The 15,439-nt window shown below is 45.3% G+C and overlaps 1 protein-coding gene across 7 annotated transcripts in view; it reads left to right on the top strand.

Annotated features, from left to right (window-relative positions):
• The window catches only part of LOC139280134 (leucine-rich repeat-containing protein 4C-like), a 1,057,670-nt gene that overhangs the window by 978,407 nt on the left and 63,824 nt on the right, over positions 1 to 15,439 (top strand). Inside the window, exon 1 of one of the 7 annotated variants that reach the window (XM_070899664.1) lies at positions 14,948 to 14,993. The exons of the other annotated variants lie outside the window; for them this stretch is intronic. The gene's annotated coding sequence lies outside the window, so the exon portion shown is untranslated. Of the gene's footprint in view, positions 1 to 14,947; positions 14,994 to 15,439 lie in introns of those variants that run through there. 7 annotated transcript variants of the gene reach the window in all.

Below are 15,439 nucleotides of genomic sequence, written 5' to 3'. Positions count from 1 at the left end.
TGGCTGTATAAGGCTCTCTTAGCTGGGTCTTTATGTGCACTGGCATTGACTTTTTTGCGGCACTGCTTCTGCTGTCCCCTCCCCTTTGGGGCTATGTTGATGTCGATGATGGATCAGATTAGGTGGTGATCCATCCAGCAGTCTTCAGCTCCTGTCATGGCGTGAGTGATGCGCACATCCTTGCGATCCCTGGAGGCAGGTAGCTCATTTAAATATTATAATGAGGGTGAAAGCCTCTGACTTTACCTCCATTTTGAATTTAACTTTAGCTGGTCGGGTTTAGCAAGCCTCGTGAAACCCGTCAGCTAAAATAAGTCAAGGCGTGCTGGATACAAGAGGTAAGTGCCTTTACACTTACCTCTTAGATCCAGTATCCCTGCCTAACCCCTCCAGTGCAATCAGAGTCCCCCCTCCCCGTCCCCCACCCCTGAAGCCACTGATTTCCTCCCCCGCCTCCTTCGTCACAGGCCTCTGATCCCTCCTCCCAGACCTCCGATTCAACCCCTTCCCACACGATCCTCTCCATACTCCTCTGGCCCGCCAATGTCACCAGCCTACACCCGCCCCCCTGCCCCTTTCTCCACTCCTTTAGCCGCTGATCTTTGCTGACATCCCCCAGCCCCCACTCCACCGGCCCTCCCCATGCTCCTCCAGCTGCTGATCATTTTCTAACCTCCCTCCCCCCCGCCCCGTGCTGCTGCCAGCCCTTGATCCTCACCTGACCTCCGCGCACCCACCCCTACTCGTGCTGCTCCCGGCTTCAAATCCCCCATTTCCCTGTGCTTTTCCCAACCCCCGATCACTTCAGGCCCCCTTCCGTGCTCCTCCAATCACCCAGCGGTCCCCATGCGGTCCCTCCCTCCCTTCTCTGCATGGCCTAGTGCCACAGGCCTGCCCACCTGCCCACAGCCAGTCAGTCTGCCATCCTCTCAATCCGGCAACCCACTTCCTAACCCCGCCTTCCCCATTAAAATTCAGGCTTTGGTTTTTTCCTTCGCGAGGGTGACGAACCATGTGTCATATACTTATGGTAATGCTGCATGCAAGTGAAGCAATATTGTGCTTCAACACAATTTATATCAAATGCTTCTTGAGGAAGATGATTATCAATTGGGATTAGCAATTGAGATTGTTTCTTGCCAAGCTTAAAAGATGATGGCATGTAGACAAGTGAGTAGCAAAGGTGTACAAAGATAAGGAGGGAGATTCAAAAAGAAAAGTCACCAAATAAAATATTAATTTAATTTGGAAAATTATATATATCCTGTCATTTTAGAAAAGTATGTGTAGCCATATTATCCCTCTGTATGTACTTACCCCAATCTGGATTCTACATTTTGTGGCTACTATTGGTGTCACGATGGTTGCAATGTATTTGCCTCATGGGTTCTTTGCTTAAGAATTCATAGCAACACATTGCTGTTCAGAATGAGTTGGTTTATTAACAAAGGTTTAACAATCACACTACACATTATCAGTTCATCCACTAGGCTCACAACTGCATACCTCATTGTGGATGACCTAGACCCAACTGACTGAGGTTTTATTAAGTCTTGTGAATGTCGCGTGACTGTCTAAGCCACTCACAATGCAACAGCTCTACAAACCTGTGAATATACTCACTGGTGCATACTTTACAATAGGCCAGCAAGAAATCCATTTTACAGGATGATCCATGTGCTGCTTTCCCACTCCCCCTCCCAGGTCCGGATGGGACATTATACCTCATGAAGTTCTCCATCTCTCAGCTCGGCTAAGGGATAGTAAAACCCTGTTGATTGAGAGCAGACAAGTTTGAGTGTCAGTCAAGGTTGAAGCTTGAGAGTACAGGTTTCTTAAGCTGACTGTTGTTACCCCCATATCACCAGTTTAATATCTCTGTTACAAAGTCCTGAGTCACTGCAGTGGGTGAAAATCCAAAGGGTTAGCTCACAGAAGTACATTACTTAATATCTTGGTGCTTCTTAGCTCATTTAAATTTGCATTTGAGGCTGTTGGCCAATGGAATGAACAGCTTTTCCCTTATGGTGCTGAGTTTTGAGTGTTCATGGACTCGTGCAGAGGATTATTTTCACTTGCTTTTGACTGCAATGCTTATGAGTTACAAATTTCATCACATCAGCAAAGCAAGTGCTATAGGTTCACCTCTTCATGTTGCGAAGATAGTGATGTCCAACCGTCATAACCCATTAAAGCTGAAAATCACAACCTCAGAGAATGATAGTGTGCTGCAAAACATACAAGATGTCTGTAATACAGCAGATTGCAAAACACAAGTGTAACATGATTATCAATTGAGAGTTTCCCCCCCCCCCCCTCTAAAGGCATATTTGTCTTTCATAGCAGCATAATGAACTGCATCATTAATCTTTACACCAGTGACTGTGACTGCATTAGGTGATGGGACATCTTATTTAGTTAAATAACAAGCCTGTTGTGTGGGACAAAAAATGAATCTTTATGGCAGATGACTATTTAGTGTGATCAGGTTTTTAGAGGGCCAGGTTTTTGTTGTGTCGATGTGGATCCCACAACATTGCAATTCAGTAGAACACTACCTCTATGCTGCCAAAAGACTTCTCTTGTGTCCAGGTTTGAGAACGTTTAAATTCTTGACGGCAAACACTAACGTTTGAAATGCTTAGTGTTTATATGACATTCTGCTGCCCGCTCTTTTAACGGAGGCATGAAAGTAGCAGAGGAAGTCAGACAAGTGCATTAAATGTTCGTCCACTAATCTCACAGATAGTAATTTCAGCTTACATACGAACATACTCGATTATGAACAAAGTTTAAGAAAATAACATTCTGCTGACTTTTAGATTTCCAAATTAAACTATGCAAAAAAAACTCAAGTAATTTTGTAAATATGTGTGTTTGTCTGTCCATCTCAAATAGAACCTGTTGTGTGTTCCACTGATGTCACAAGCTGACTGACAGCTGTTCAGTTCAGTTGGTGGCATGCTTTATTTTGTAACAGAAGAGTATAATTTTGACAAGAAATGTTGCAAAGGTGTATGTTGTAGATTTTGAACACATTATCTTTTGAACAAAGTATCCATTAATCAATAGAATTTAAAAGTTCCCTTGGTGAGTTATTTTAAACAGTGCATGGGAATGGCCAAACAAATGCTGCAGGTTCTCTGTGTTGTGGTGTTACTGAAACAAATAATATTTACTGCTGATGTTAGCTGAAATTGGGAATAGACAATTACACAGGCATGGACCAGATTTTGATTCTGCAGGAAATGATAAATAGCTGCCTTTAGGATCAAAAGTTTAAAAAAAACCCAGACAATTACATTTATATGAATGCAGCTGTTTGAAAAACACTGCTGCAGATTTTTTTTTATTTCAAAATATATTTTATTCATATAAAAATTTGTACAGTACATTCAAAAGCAGTTCAGTACATTTAGCTGCGGTCAGCAATCCCATACTCTACATTTGGGTGCTGACGGCAGTTCCGTTCGATACATTTCCTTGCTTTTCAGTTCAAGTACAATTTGGTATAATACGGGATATATTGTAGTACATTCAACAAATTACATTACATGTGTCACTATACAGTACACGGAATGGATGACGGTACATTTACATTTTTCTTTTCAACGTGCACAATGAAACAGACCTTGCATTGTACATGGCACTACATAGGTGTTTACAGATCATGGTGCTCCATGTACACAAAAAAGAAGTTACAAGTACGGCCCGAGGGGAGTTTTGTACTGATTCCTGCCCCCGGGTTTACCGTGGCAGAAGGGCTTTAAACTGTGCCCACCGTGCCTTTGCGGCGAATGCACCAATTTTAAGTGCGTCCCTCAGCACGTAATCCTGGATCTTGGATTGTGCCAGTCTGCAACACGCAGATGTGGACATCTCCTTGCTTTGTAAGACCAGCAAATTTCGGCAAGACCAAAGAGCGTCTTTGTTGATGGCCCTCCAGCAGCAGGTGATGTCTGTCTCGGTGTGTGTCCCGCTGCAGATACGCAATACTCGCTGTAGTGCCCCCATTAACAGCATTCAACATCTTGTATGTTGACTCAGAGTTTCCTGGGGACTTGCACCATTATAAGGTGTAGGGAGCCTTGAACAATGCAGTAGAGAGATGAAATAATGAAGTAAGTGACATATGTAATTAAGTATGCCACTCCATATTTCCTGGGGCTTTTGCACCGCCCCACTGTTACCCTCACCAAAAATCAGTCAGAAAGTTAGTATCATAGCTCCGCCCCCATTAACGTCAGTGGCGATCACAAAGTGCCCTGGAACAGGTGTGATTTATTGCTCCATGATCAGGGTTAAACACCCAGTAGTTAAAAAATATATTATCATCATCATAGGCAGTCCCTCGGAATCAAGGAAGGCTTGCTTTCACTCTTAGCACGAATTCTTAGATGGCTGTACAGTCCAATACAAGAACCACAGACTCTGTCACAGGTGGGACATATAGTCATTGAGGGAAAGGGTGGGCAGGGAGCCTGGTTTGCCGCACGCTCCTTCCGCTGCCTGCGTGTGATTTCTGCATGCTCTCAGCGATAATACTCGAGGAGCTCAGCGCCCTCCCGGATGCACGTCCACCACTTAGGGCGGTCTATGGCCAGGGACTCCCAGGTGTCAGTGGGGATGTCGCACTTTATCAGGGAGGCTTTGAGGGTGTCCTTGTAAAGTTTCCTGTGCCCGCCTTTGCCTCGTTTGCTGTGGACGAGTTCTGAGTAGAGCACTTGCTTTGGGAGTCTCGTGTCTGCCATGCGAATTATGTGGCCTGCCGAGCAGAGCTGATCAAGTGTGGTCAGTACTTTAATGCTGGGGATGTTGGCCTGGACGAGGACGCTAACGTTTGTGCTTCTGTCCTCCCAGGGGATTTGTAGGATCTTGCGGAGACATCGCTGGTCGTATTTCTCCAGCGACTTGAGGTGTCTACTGTACATGGTCCAGGTCTCTGAGCCATACAGGAGGGCAGGGATTACTATGGCCCTGTAGACCATGAGCTTGGTGACAGTTTTGAGGGCCTAGTCTTCAAACACACTTTTCTTCAGGTGGCCAAAGGCTGTACTGGTGCACTGGAGGCGGTGTTGGATCTCGTCGTCAATGCCTGCTCTTGTTGATAGGAGGCTCCCGAGATAAGGGAAGTGGTCCACGTTGTCCAGGGCCACGCCGTGGATCTTGATGTCTGATGGGCAGTGCTGTGTGGAGAGGACAGGCTGGTGGAGGACCTTTGTCTTACTGATGTTTAGCGTAAGGCCTATGCTTTCATACGTCTCGGTAAATACGTCGACTATGTCCTGGAGTTCAACCTCTGTGTGTGCCAGACGCAGGCACCGTCCGCGTACTGTAGCTCGACGACAGAGGTTGGAGTGATCTTGGACCTGGCCTGGAGACAGCGAAGGTTGAACAGCTTCCCACTGGTTCTGTAGTTTAGTTCCACTCCAGCATTACTGTTGCAAAGATTAAACAATTAGGATCTTTGCGTATCCACTTCTCGTATCTGGGATCTTCAATATTAAAATGGGCACGCTATATGTTCAGAGCCCATTACATTTATGAGAGGGTATTTAGAATTTCAATTACCTCTTTGTTTTTCCACAGTTCTCAACCTCGCTCAATGCACTAACCTATTAAGCATATATTTTCTGTTAACTCTAACTTGCTTATTAATCACTTTTGTTTCAATCATTTTTGAGTAAATTGATGCACATATACCTCAAACATTTCAAGCCCATCTACTCAGAGGAAAGTCAGCCGGTCAGTATATAATCTGTGCGATTTTCAGTCTCATTCCAACATTCCACGAAAATGAAAGCCAATAATTATTTACAATGTCGCAACTTGGAGTGGCCTGAGGTATATAGGGCTAGAAATTGCATGGCGCCCTGTATGATTTGCACCTCCCGTTAGCACCTGCGGTGGGGCGGTAACTGGGTACTATGGGGTTACCGACCGGGCGCAGCGAATTCACCAATGCCCATGAACATCCCTGGCGGTTTTGAACTGGCTCTAACACTTACCTCCTCGCTCTCTTGTGACCCGTAGATTCTGACTTCATTTGGTGCGCTGCGCAGCGCCGCGAATATGATATTTGCTCTTGCCCCCTGCAGCATCGCAAGGTGTCAACAACGGCAGCTGCAGGAGGCGTTGTCACCTCGGCTGACCACTTGGGGAGTGGTACTTAAAGGCAGTGATGGTCAGGTGGGGCAAACTTTATTACTGACCCAGTCTGGTGCCTTTTGATTTACTTTGATCCCGCGATTCCTCAGACCTGAACACACTCACGGTGCTTGGGGCTGTTATAGACAAAACGCCGGTCCCATCAGAAACCACATGAAGATTGATTGAACCGATCATTGGCTGTTCCCTTTAAGTGAGGAAAGTAGCGTCCAAAGACGGGAGTGCTGCATGGAACATTATTCAGCGCTCTGCCACGACCGCCCCTCTCACTCACTTCAGCGCTCTAAGGGAAGAGATAGCGCTTGATTTACCGCTCCACTTCCTTCTTGGAGCGCTGAAGCGGAAGTTCCTGGGAGCAAAAAATCTCTTTCGATTGCCGATACTTTTGCATTCCTTCAAAGCAATTTCTAGTCCTCAGATTCCTGGTTGCAGTTTCAATTAATCCTGCACATTCTACGATTGCAGTTGTTTTAGGTGAATTATACATTTTGCTGCTGGATCAAGGTCGGAACATGTGGAAAAGATTAACCTCTTGAGTCAGATTAGTATTCATAAGATTAACCACATTGTTAAATATTCAGCCCCCAAAAAACTGTCGTGAACCATAATATCCTCTATTTTTGTAACATGGAAAAAAAAGACAATAATTGAGCAATAATGAGGTGCGTGTTTATCAATTCTGGCAGGAACATGGGAGATAAATAGCACGCATAAGCATAAGGCAGAAATTTATCCACCCCCACACACACTATGGGGTCAAAATTCAATACCGCTGTTTTTGACGAGGTATCACCGCCTGAGTGCTCATTTTATTGCCGGGCATTAGGCTCAGCCTCAAAATTTGTAATTCCCGACGGGAGATTGCCGCCATGCTAGAAAAAAAACAAGAAGAAAAAAAAAAGTAAAACTTCTCCGATCCATACACACACATTTCTCCACTCTTACGGTCCAAGTTTCTACCGACCTCTGTGAGGTCCGCCGATTTTCTCGAACAAAAAGCACGCCTAATCCTTACCATGGTATTCTCTACACTGATCAGGCCTCCTTGGGACTCGGCACAGTGCAGCAGAACCAGCGGGGGGGCAGAGCTACAGCCCTGCGCCGAAAAGAGTGCCGGCAGCTGTGCACGTACGCAGTGGGGTCTGCGCGCATGCGCAGTAGCTCCTGGCCCTCCCAGCGCGTTCTGGCTCCGGGCGACCCTATCCCTGGCCGAAGGGACGTTGTGATGTTCGCCGCCTCTATCCCGGGCCGAGTGGCCTGCCACATAGGCCGGCAGCTGCCTTCCGGCGCTCACACCAGTTCATTGTTGTAGCCTCTCGCGCCCCCATTACCTGCATCTCTGCTGCCAGTGCTGCCCCTCCCATTCAGTTGCTGGAGTGTGCCAAGGGGAGCTTGCCGGGAAGCCTGGGGGAGCAGGAGCTGGAGGAGGTGCGGCTCCAGTCCGGGCCGCCGGATCAGCACCAGGAGTCGTACAACACGTTTGTGGCAGAATTCTTCCAGACACGATACTGGGGGATGAAGCTACTGGTTTGTGTCACTGATCACATCTATGTCTGATATTTCAAAGCATTCATGCCTAAAGACACTATCCCTTTTGGACTTTATAAATTGAGTTCAAGTTTCAATCCACTCTGAGGGCTACAATAAATGGGTTGGTGCGGGGAGACTTTTGATCGGGGAGCCGGGGGGGGAGAAGAAGAGTTTTGTTGGGGCTGGGGTGGGAAGAAGGAGAGTTTCTTTAAATGATTTAGAAAAAGAACAAGCTGCTCGAAGTAGAAAAGTTGTCCCTAGACTGTCTGCTGATAAGAGCAGTAAGAAAGGCAGTCAGCACTATCAAAATTCAACTTCTGATATAAATGATATTAAAAAGTGATATGAAGCTTTATAAAGTGGAATGTGTAAACTATGCAAAAGTTACAGTACAAGATCTGTAATAGTTGTTGTGAAGGTGTTTAGTGCTTTGCAAGTCCTCTAACTCCCACCCCCTCCCCCGCCCCACCTTCTCTGGCTACCTGCGCCTGATTTCTCAAATGTTCGCAAGGTTTTTCAGAGCGGACACATACGCTGGCCTAAGTTAGTTTGGAGTAACCTTTCGCTGTCTAAACTTGCTTAAATGGCCAAAACAGGCGTAAGTGGCTGGTAACGCCGCCTTTTGGAAAAAAAACTGAACTAAAAAGAAACTGAATTAAATCACTGAAACTGGAGCAAACTAAATGTGAAGATTTGCGATTTTTAAGATACTCCAAAAAAAACTAGTTGCTCCAAAAAAATAGGAGCAACTCCTGTCGAAACTTAGGGCCTTAAAACTAATGAAAATATGGAGAAATAAATGAAGAGAAAAACTTAACTTCCTTTCTGGGCGATTTCACCTGAGATCCGCTCTTTTACGAAAACTTTTTCCTGGTTGTACGGCCGCCTGTTTGTACGGCAGCTGTACAAAGCAAATATCGTGACAGAGGCATCGAGAGATGTACGCTGGATGATGTCACCACGCAGATGGCGTTAGCTGGTTCAGCATTGCCCCTTGGCGCCTCTGCCAAAGAGTCTATTAATTTAGGTCGCGGCGTCGACGCCGCTTACCGACGATGGTAGGCATTTGCTGCCGATTAACCGCTTAACGGGCAACGTACAAAACCAAATTTCGATCCCTATGTTTTCCCTAAGAGAAAATCGTACCCATTTTGTAAAACGAAAAAAATGTAAATGCGGAACATGGGTTGCATTCAATTAGCCATTTGTTAAGTTGGCTCCTGTTCCAACCCCGATTGTAAAGGGGTCCTTGGTAAACCTCAGTCTCCCTCCTTTTCAGAGGCTTTTACTGTTATCTATCAGAGCAGCTGTTGTGAAGTCACAAGAATTGAAGAAAGGAAGTAAAAATTGTATGAAAAAATATTTGTGGCAGTGAAGTCTCGAAAGGCATGAGTTTATCTTCCAGCATAAGATTTGTTTCTGCACTTGGTCGCTTCCTGTACTCAGTCTGTCCCTTTTGTTCCATCACATTTCCAATTGAAAAGTTGCATATTTTCTCCAGTGGTCCCACGTTTGAATGAAACGGAGAGTCTACTAGGGTTTCTCATCTAATCAGAACCCTTCCTTATCTTTATCCCTTGCTGGTGAAAGGAAATCCCTACCAATCTTGCCAAGTGTGACTTGCTTAAAAAACAATAGTCTGAGGAACTATGGTCCCATTCTCTTGACGCAGATCAAGTGTGATACAACGAAAATCAAGTAGGAGATTAAGTTTATATTTATAATATTTTTTATGATTAGTCAAACATTTTTACATTCAAAACAATCCAGATTTGTTACTGGACTTTTACTCTTCACTTGCTCAAACTTGCATTAAGGTTTCAAGAAAGTACGTTCCGGAGACGTTAGCTGTGTTTATACCATCACTACCACTTGGAGACTGGTAGCTACAGAATTGTCTGCAGCCAGGCAGAACCTTATTTATGCTGTGAGTTGAACTCTCAGCTCATCCCATCTGTAGCTTGTACATTGAGCTCTGTGCCCAGACATTACATTTTAAGGGCTAGAAATTGCGTAGCATCCCATTTGGGGCGCTAACTTTTTGGGGAGCGCAAAAGTATCGACAGGCGCTGCACAATTGATTCCGACCAGGAACTTCCGGTTTAGCACTCCAAGAGGGAAGTGGAACGCTAAATCAAGCGTTACCACTTCCCTGAGAGCACTAAAGGGAGTGAGAGGGTCGGTAGCGGCAGAGCACTCAGCAATGTTCCATGCATTGCTGCCAGTTTTACAGGCTCCTTCCCTCCCTTAAAAGGAAAGGCCAATGCTGTGGTCATTGAAGGCTAAGTGTGGGAATGGATGTTGACGACACCTGCGATACGCACATAGCAGCCCCAAGCACTCTTAAGAGAGTGCAGGGCTGATCAATCGTAGGCTAGAAAAAATTCTAAATACAGCACGCTGGGCACATTGTTAAATTTTGGCCTACGTGACCACCATTGCCTTTAATTCGCACTCCCCAAGCGGCCAGCTGAGGTGACAATGCCTCCTGCAGCTGCCTTTGTTGCAGCTGACGGTCGGCGATGCTGCAGGGGGCAGAAGCCAATTTTACATCCTGGGTGATAACAGGGTGCTGTACACTGGGTGACGTCACAGTCTCCAGGGCACAGGTAAGTTAATCGCCAGCGCTAACCCGCCATGGGAATTTGCAGGTGTTGGTAATTTTGCCGTGCCTGATCGGTAAGCCCTTATTGCCCTGTTATCACCCCCATAGAGATGATAACAGGAGGCACAAAGGAGGCCAATTTCTTCTAAATGTATTGAGAGCACGGGTCAGAACGTCTGCACTCTCAAAACATTTAAAGCAACTCTGCATAGCCTTATATAAAACTCTTTTGTTTTGGTGAAAAAACTGCAGAAGAGCAGACTTTTCAATCTTTTTAAATTAGATTTCCCACTGTACTGTAGTTATGCTAAATGTGATGTCAAACTCAAGTGGTTTCAGATGGGAGGTTCTCACAACTTGTTGGGGATCCAAATCTAGAATTATACTGTCAGATTTCACTGCTTTGCAGTAATATTACATCTTCAGATTAGCCTAGCATTACTGTGGCATTCTTGAAATAACCTTACCAGCATAAATGAACCGATTTCAAAGAATTTCTGATAAGTGAAGTTTCATCTTGCAATGAGTTTTCCTTCCAATGTTAAAATGTGATTTACAAAATGAAATTACGTTACTGTAAGAAGGCTGCAAAAAATTATGAAATGTCAAATCACCAAATTTCAGCTGGAATATGTCAACCAAAATAAGGCATATTACAAATCTGAGTTCTGTGTGTATTGCATTGTGAATTTATTCTGTTTTTAAGAATAAGGCCACAAACTGCAAAAATAAATATTCACCACTATAAACATTGGCCATTCTCTCTCGAGTCTAACATACAGATATAAAAGGCCCACCCGTTTTTTCGGCACACTCATGTGAGATGCGCTGACTTTCTAGGATCAAAACGACGCCAAAAAGATGTCCCCGGATCCTGGCCCCTCTGTCGACTCTCCTGGGGCTCGGTGCGGCGTGGCAAGTCCATTGAGGGGCAGAGCTAGGGCCCTGCGCTGAAAATACTTTCCTACGAGCAGGAGGTACTTCTATTTTTTATTTGGATATTTTGAAAAAATTATGTAAATATGTTTTGTCTCTTTACGTTGGTGCAGGAGTTGGCCATTCGGCCCTTCGAGCCTGCACCGCCATTCAATATGATCATGGCTGATCATGCAACTTCAGTACCCCATTCCTGCTTTCTCTCCATACCCCTTGATCCCTTTAGCCATAAGGGCCACTTCTAACCCTTTTGAATATATCTAACGAATGGCCACAACAAGTTTCTGTGGTAGAGAATTCCATAGGTTCACAATTCTCTAAGTGAAGAAGTTTCTCCTCATCTCGGTCCTAAATGGCTTACTTCTTTACTTCTTTTATTTTTGTAGTTTAAGCTTCCATGAATGCTTCTGTTGTGTATAGTAAATTAACTTTGCAAAGTTTGTCAGTCCTGTATAGCTGTTTGATCCTATTCACATTCTTTAGTCAAGTCATTAAGTACCTACCTGCGCTGATTTCTGAACTCTCCGCAAGGGTTTTCTGTGCGACCACAAGTGGCCACATACGCTGGCCTAAGTTAGTTTGGAGCAACTATTAGCTGTCCAAACTGGCTTAAATGGCCAAAACGGGCGTAGGTAGCTGGTAACGGCCCCTTTTGAACAAAACTAAACTAAATGAAAAAAATCTTAACTAACTCACTTACACAGGCATAAATTGAATGTGCAAAATGGGGATTTTTAAGATATTCCCGAAAAATCAAGTTGCTCCAAAAAAAACGGAGCAACTCCTGGGCAGTTTTGGGCCCATTATGTCACAAAGTGTGATCCAAATGTTTCCGTACACCTACATCCCCTTTTTGAAAATCGAGCTCAAAGGTCTTACCAACAACGTACAAGAGATGTGAATCCTTCCCTGTGGACATATGTAGATACTGAATGCTTTCAGAGCTATTAATTTTGAATTAGAATGCAGCCTAATGTATCACCTGTATTCTTGTAAGGGAGTAAAAAATAATTTAGGTGCGAAATTCGTTTATCTCTTGTTTGGGTACGGTAACCGAGGAGCAGCGCGGAAGTCCCGTCCCGGCTGCAAAATTCCGGTTACCAACCGCCGCTCATAGGAAGTGGAGCGCAATGTTGCTTGCTACACTTCCTTTTGGGGCGCGTAGCTCTGACATATTTCAAAGCCCGTCCCCTTCCATTAAAGGGGAGGGGCGCTGCAAACTCTGCAGGCCCTTTGAAGGCCTCCACTGGGCCACCAGGGCTAAGGGGTGCCGTGGCCACAGCCCAACACTGAGATGAGTGCGGGGCTGCAAGATCGCAGCTCCGACCCCGCGAAAGGAGCGGGCAATGGTAAGGGGGGTGGGGAGCAGCGCACCTCTCTTTTAAGGTCCACCCCGCGATGGGTGATCGGCCTGGTTTGTGATCTGTGAGGCTGGTGCGGGCATTGCATAGCAGCATAATGAACTGCATCATTAATCTTTACACCAGTGACTGTGACTGCATTAGGTGATGGGACATCTTATTTAGTTAAATAACAAGTCTGTTGTGTGGGACAAAAAATGAATCTTTATGGCAGATGACTATTTAGTGTGATCAGGTTTTTAGAGGGCCAGGTTTTTGTTGTGTCTATGTGGATCCCACAACATTGCAATTCAGTAGAACACTACCTCTGTGCTGCCAAAAGATTTCTCTTGTGTCCAGGTTTGAGAACGTTTAAATTCTTGACGGCAAACACCAATGTTTGAAATGCTTCGTGTTTATATGACATTCTGCTGCCCGCTCTTTTAACGGAGGCATGAAAGTAGCAGAGGAAGTCAGACAAGTGCATTAAATGTTCGTCCACTAATCTCACAGATAGTAATTTCAGCTTACATACGAACATACTCGATTATGAACAAAGTTTAAGAATATAATTAAGAATAGGGCCCAAGTTTCCACATGATTTGCGCCTGATTTTTAGGAGCAACTGGTGGAGAACGGATTATCTTAGAAATCGCAATTCTCCACATTTTATTTTCTGCAGTTCTCGTCAGGTAGAACAGTTCTACTTTGGAACAGAATTTTTTCTTCAAAAGGGGGCGTGTCCAGCCACTGACGCCTGATTTCAAAGATTCCACAGTGAAAACGTACTCCAAACTAAAGTAGAATGGAGCAAGTGAAGATTTTTGTAGAACTGAAAAAACCTGTTCTACACATTAAAAAATCAGGCGCAGGTTACAAATTAGGCGTCCAGAACGAGGTCGGGGGGGGGAAGGGCATTCATTAAATTCTACAATAAATCCTTATTTATACTTCTACAAATATTATACAAATAAATCCAACCTGAATAAATATTTATAAGCAAAGAAAAAATTAAATAAACCATCTTCCTACCTGTGTGGAAGTGCTTCAGGCACGGAGAATTCTGCAGTCAGCCTGAGGCGCCCGTTCTTCCCGCGGGGGCGGGGGGGGGAGGCGCCCGTTCTGCCCGCGGGGGGGGGGTGGGGGATGGGGGAGGGGAGAGGAGGCGCCCGTTCTTTCCCGCGGGGGGGGGGAGGCGCCCGTTTTGCCCGCGTGGGGGGGGAGGGGAGAGGAGGCGCCCGTTCTTTCCCGCGGAGGGGAGGGATGGGAAGGAGACAGCGGTTTGCCGCCGCGGAGGGGAAGGAAACAGCGGTTTGCCGCCGCGGAGGGGAAGGAGACAGCGGTTTGTTGCCGTGGAGGGTGGGGAGGGGAAGGAGACAGTGAGAAGGCTGCAAGTGCTGATGTGCTGATGGCAATGTGTTTTTATTTTAAAAATATTCAAAAATTAAACAGCTACAAAGAACTACAAAAATGGCCGAGTGCCAATGTTTTTTTCACACTGAGCATGCGCGAACGCTCCAACGCGCACGCGTAGCGTTGCCGGCAGGAAAAAAACTAATTTAATTAGTACCCGCCCCCTCCCACTTACAAAATCGGCGCGAGTGTCGGCTCCGCCCCCCTGGGCGCCGCGCCAAACAGACAAGGAGCTGCAAAGCGCTCGAGAATAGCGCGTTTTTTTTCTGGCGCCGTTTTAGGTGCGAAGAACGGGCGCCCAGCTCGGGGGACGCCCGTTTTTTATCTTGTGGAAACTTAGGCCCATAGATTTCCAAATTAAACTATGCAAAAAAAACTCAAGTAATTTTGTAAATATGTGTGTTTGTCTGTCCATCTCAAATGGAATCTGTCGTGTGTTCCACTGATGTCACAAGCTGACTGACAGCTGTTCAGTTCAGTTGGTGGCATGCTTTATTTTGTAACAGAAGAGCATAATTTTGGCAATAAATGTTGCAAAGGTGTATGTTGTAGATTTTGAACACATTATCTTTTGAACAAAGTACCCATTAATCAATAGAATTTAAAAGTTCCCTTGGTGAGTTATTTTAAACAGTGCATGGGAATGGCCAAACAAATGCTGCAGGTTCTCTGTGTTGTGGTGTTACTGAAACAAATAATATTTACTGCTGATGTTAGCTGAAATTGGGAATAGACAATTACACAGGCATGGACCAGATTTTGATTCTGCAGGAAATGATAAATAGCTGCCTTTAGGATCAAAAGTTTAAAAAAAACAGACAATTACATTTATATGAATGCAGCTGTTTGAAAAACACTGCTGCAGATACGCAATACTCGCTGTAGTGCCCCCATTAACAGCATTCAACATCTTGTATATTGACTCAGAGTTTCCTGGGGACTTGCACCATTATAAGGTGTAGGGAGCCTTGAACAATGCAGCAGAGAGATGAAATAATGAAGTAAGTGACTTATGTAATTAAGTATGCCACTCCATATTTCCTGGGGCTTTTGCACCGCCCCACTGTTACCCTCACCAAAAATCAGTCAGAAAGTTAGTATCATAGCTCCGCCCCCATTAACGTCTGTGGCGATCACAAAGTGCCCTGGAACAGGTGTGATTTATTGCTCCATGATCAGGGTTAAACACCCAGTAGTTAAAAATGTATTATCATCATCATAGGCAGTCCCTCGGAATCGAGGAAGACTTGCTTCCACTCTTAGCATGAGTTCTTAGGTGGCTGTACAGTCCAATACAAGAACCACAGATTCTGTCACAGGTGGGACATATAGTTGTTGAGGGAAAGGGTGGGCAGGGAGCCAGGGTTTCCGATGCCTGCGTGTGATTTCTGCATGGTCTCGGCGACAATACTCGAGGAGCTCAGCGCCCTCCTGGATGCATTTCCTC

The sequence above is a fragment of the Pristiophorus japonicus genome, chromosome 14, assembly GCF_044704955.1.
Source record: "Pristiophorus japonicus isolate sPriJap1 chromosome 14, sPriJap1.hap1, whole genome shotgun sequence".
Lineage (NCBI taxonomy): Eukaryota > Metazoa > Chordata > Chondrichthyes > Pristiophoridae > Pristiophorus > Pristiophorus japonicus.
This window is presented reverse-complemented; position numbering and strand designations above follow the sequence as displayed.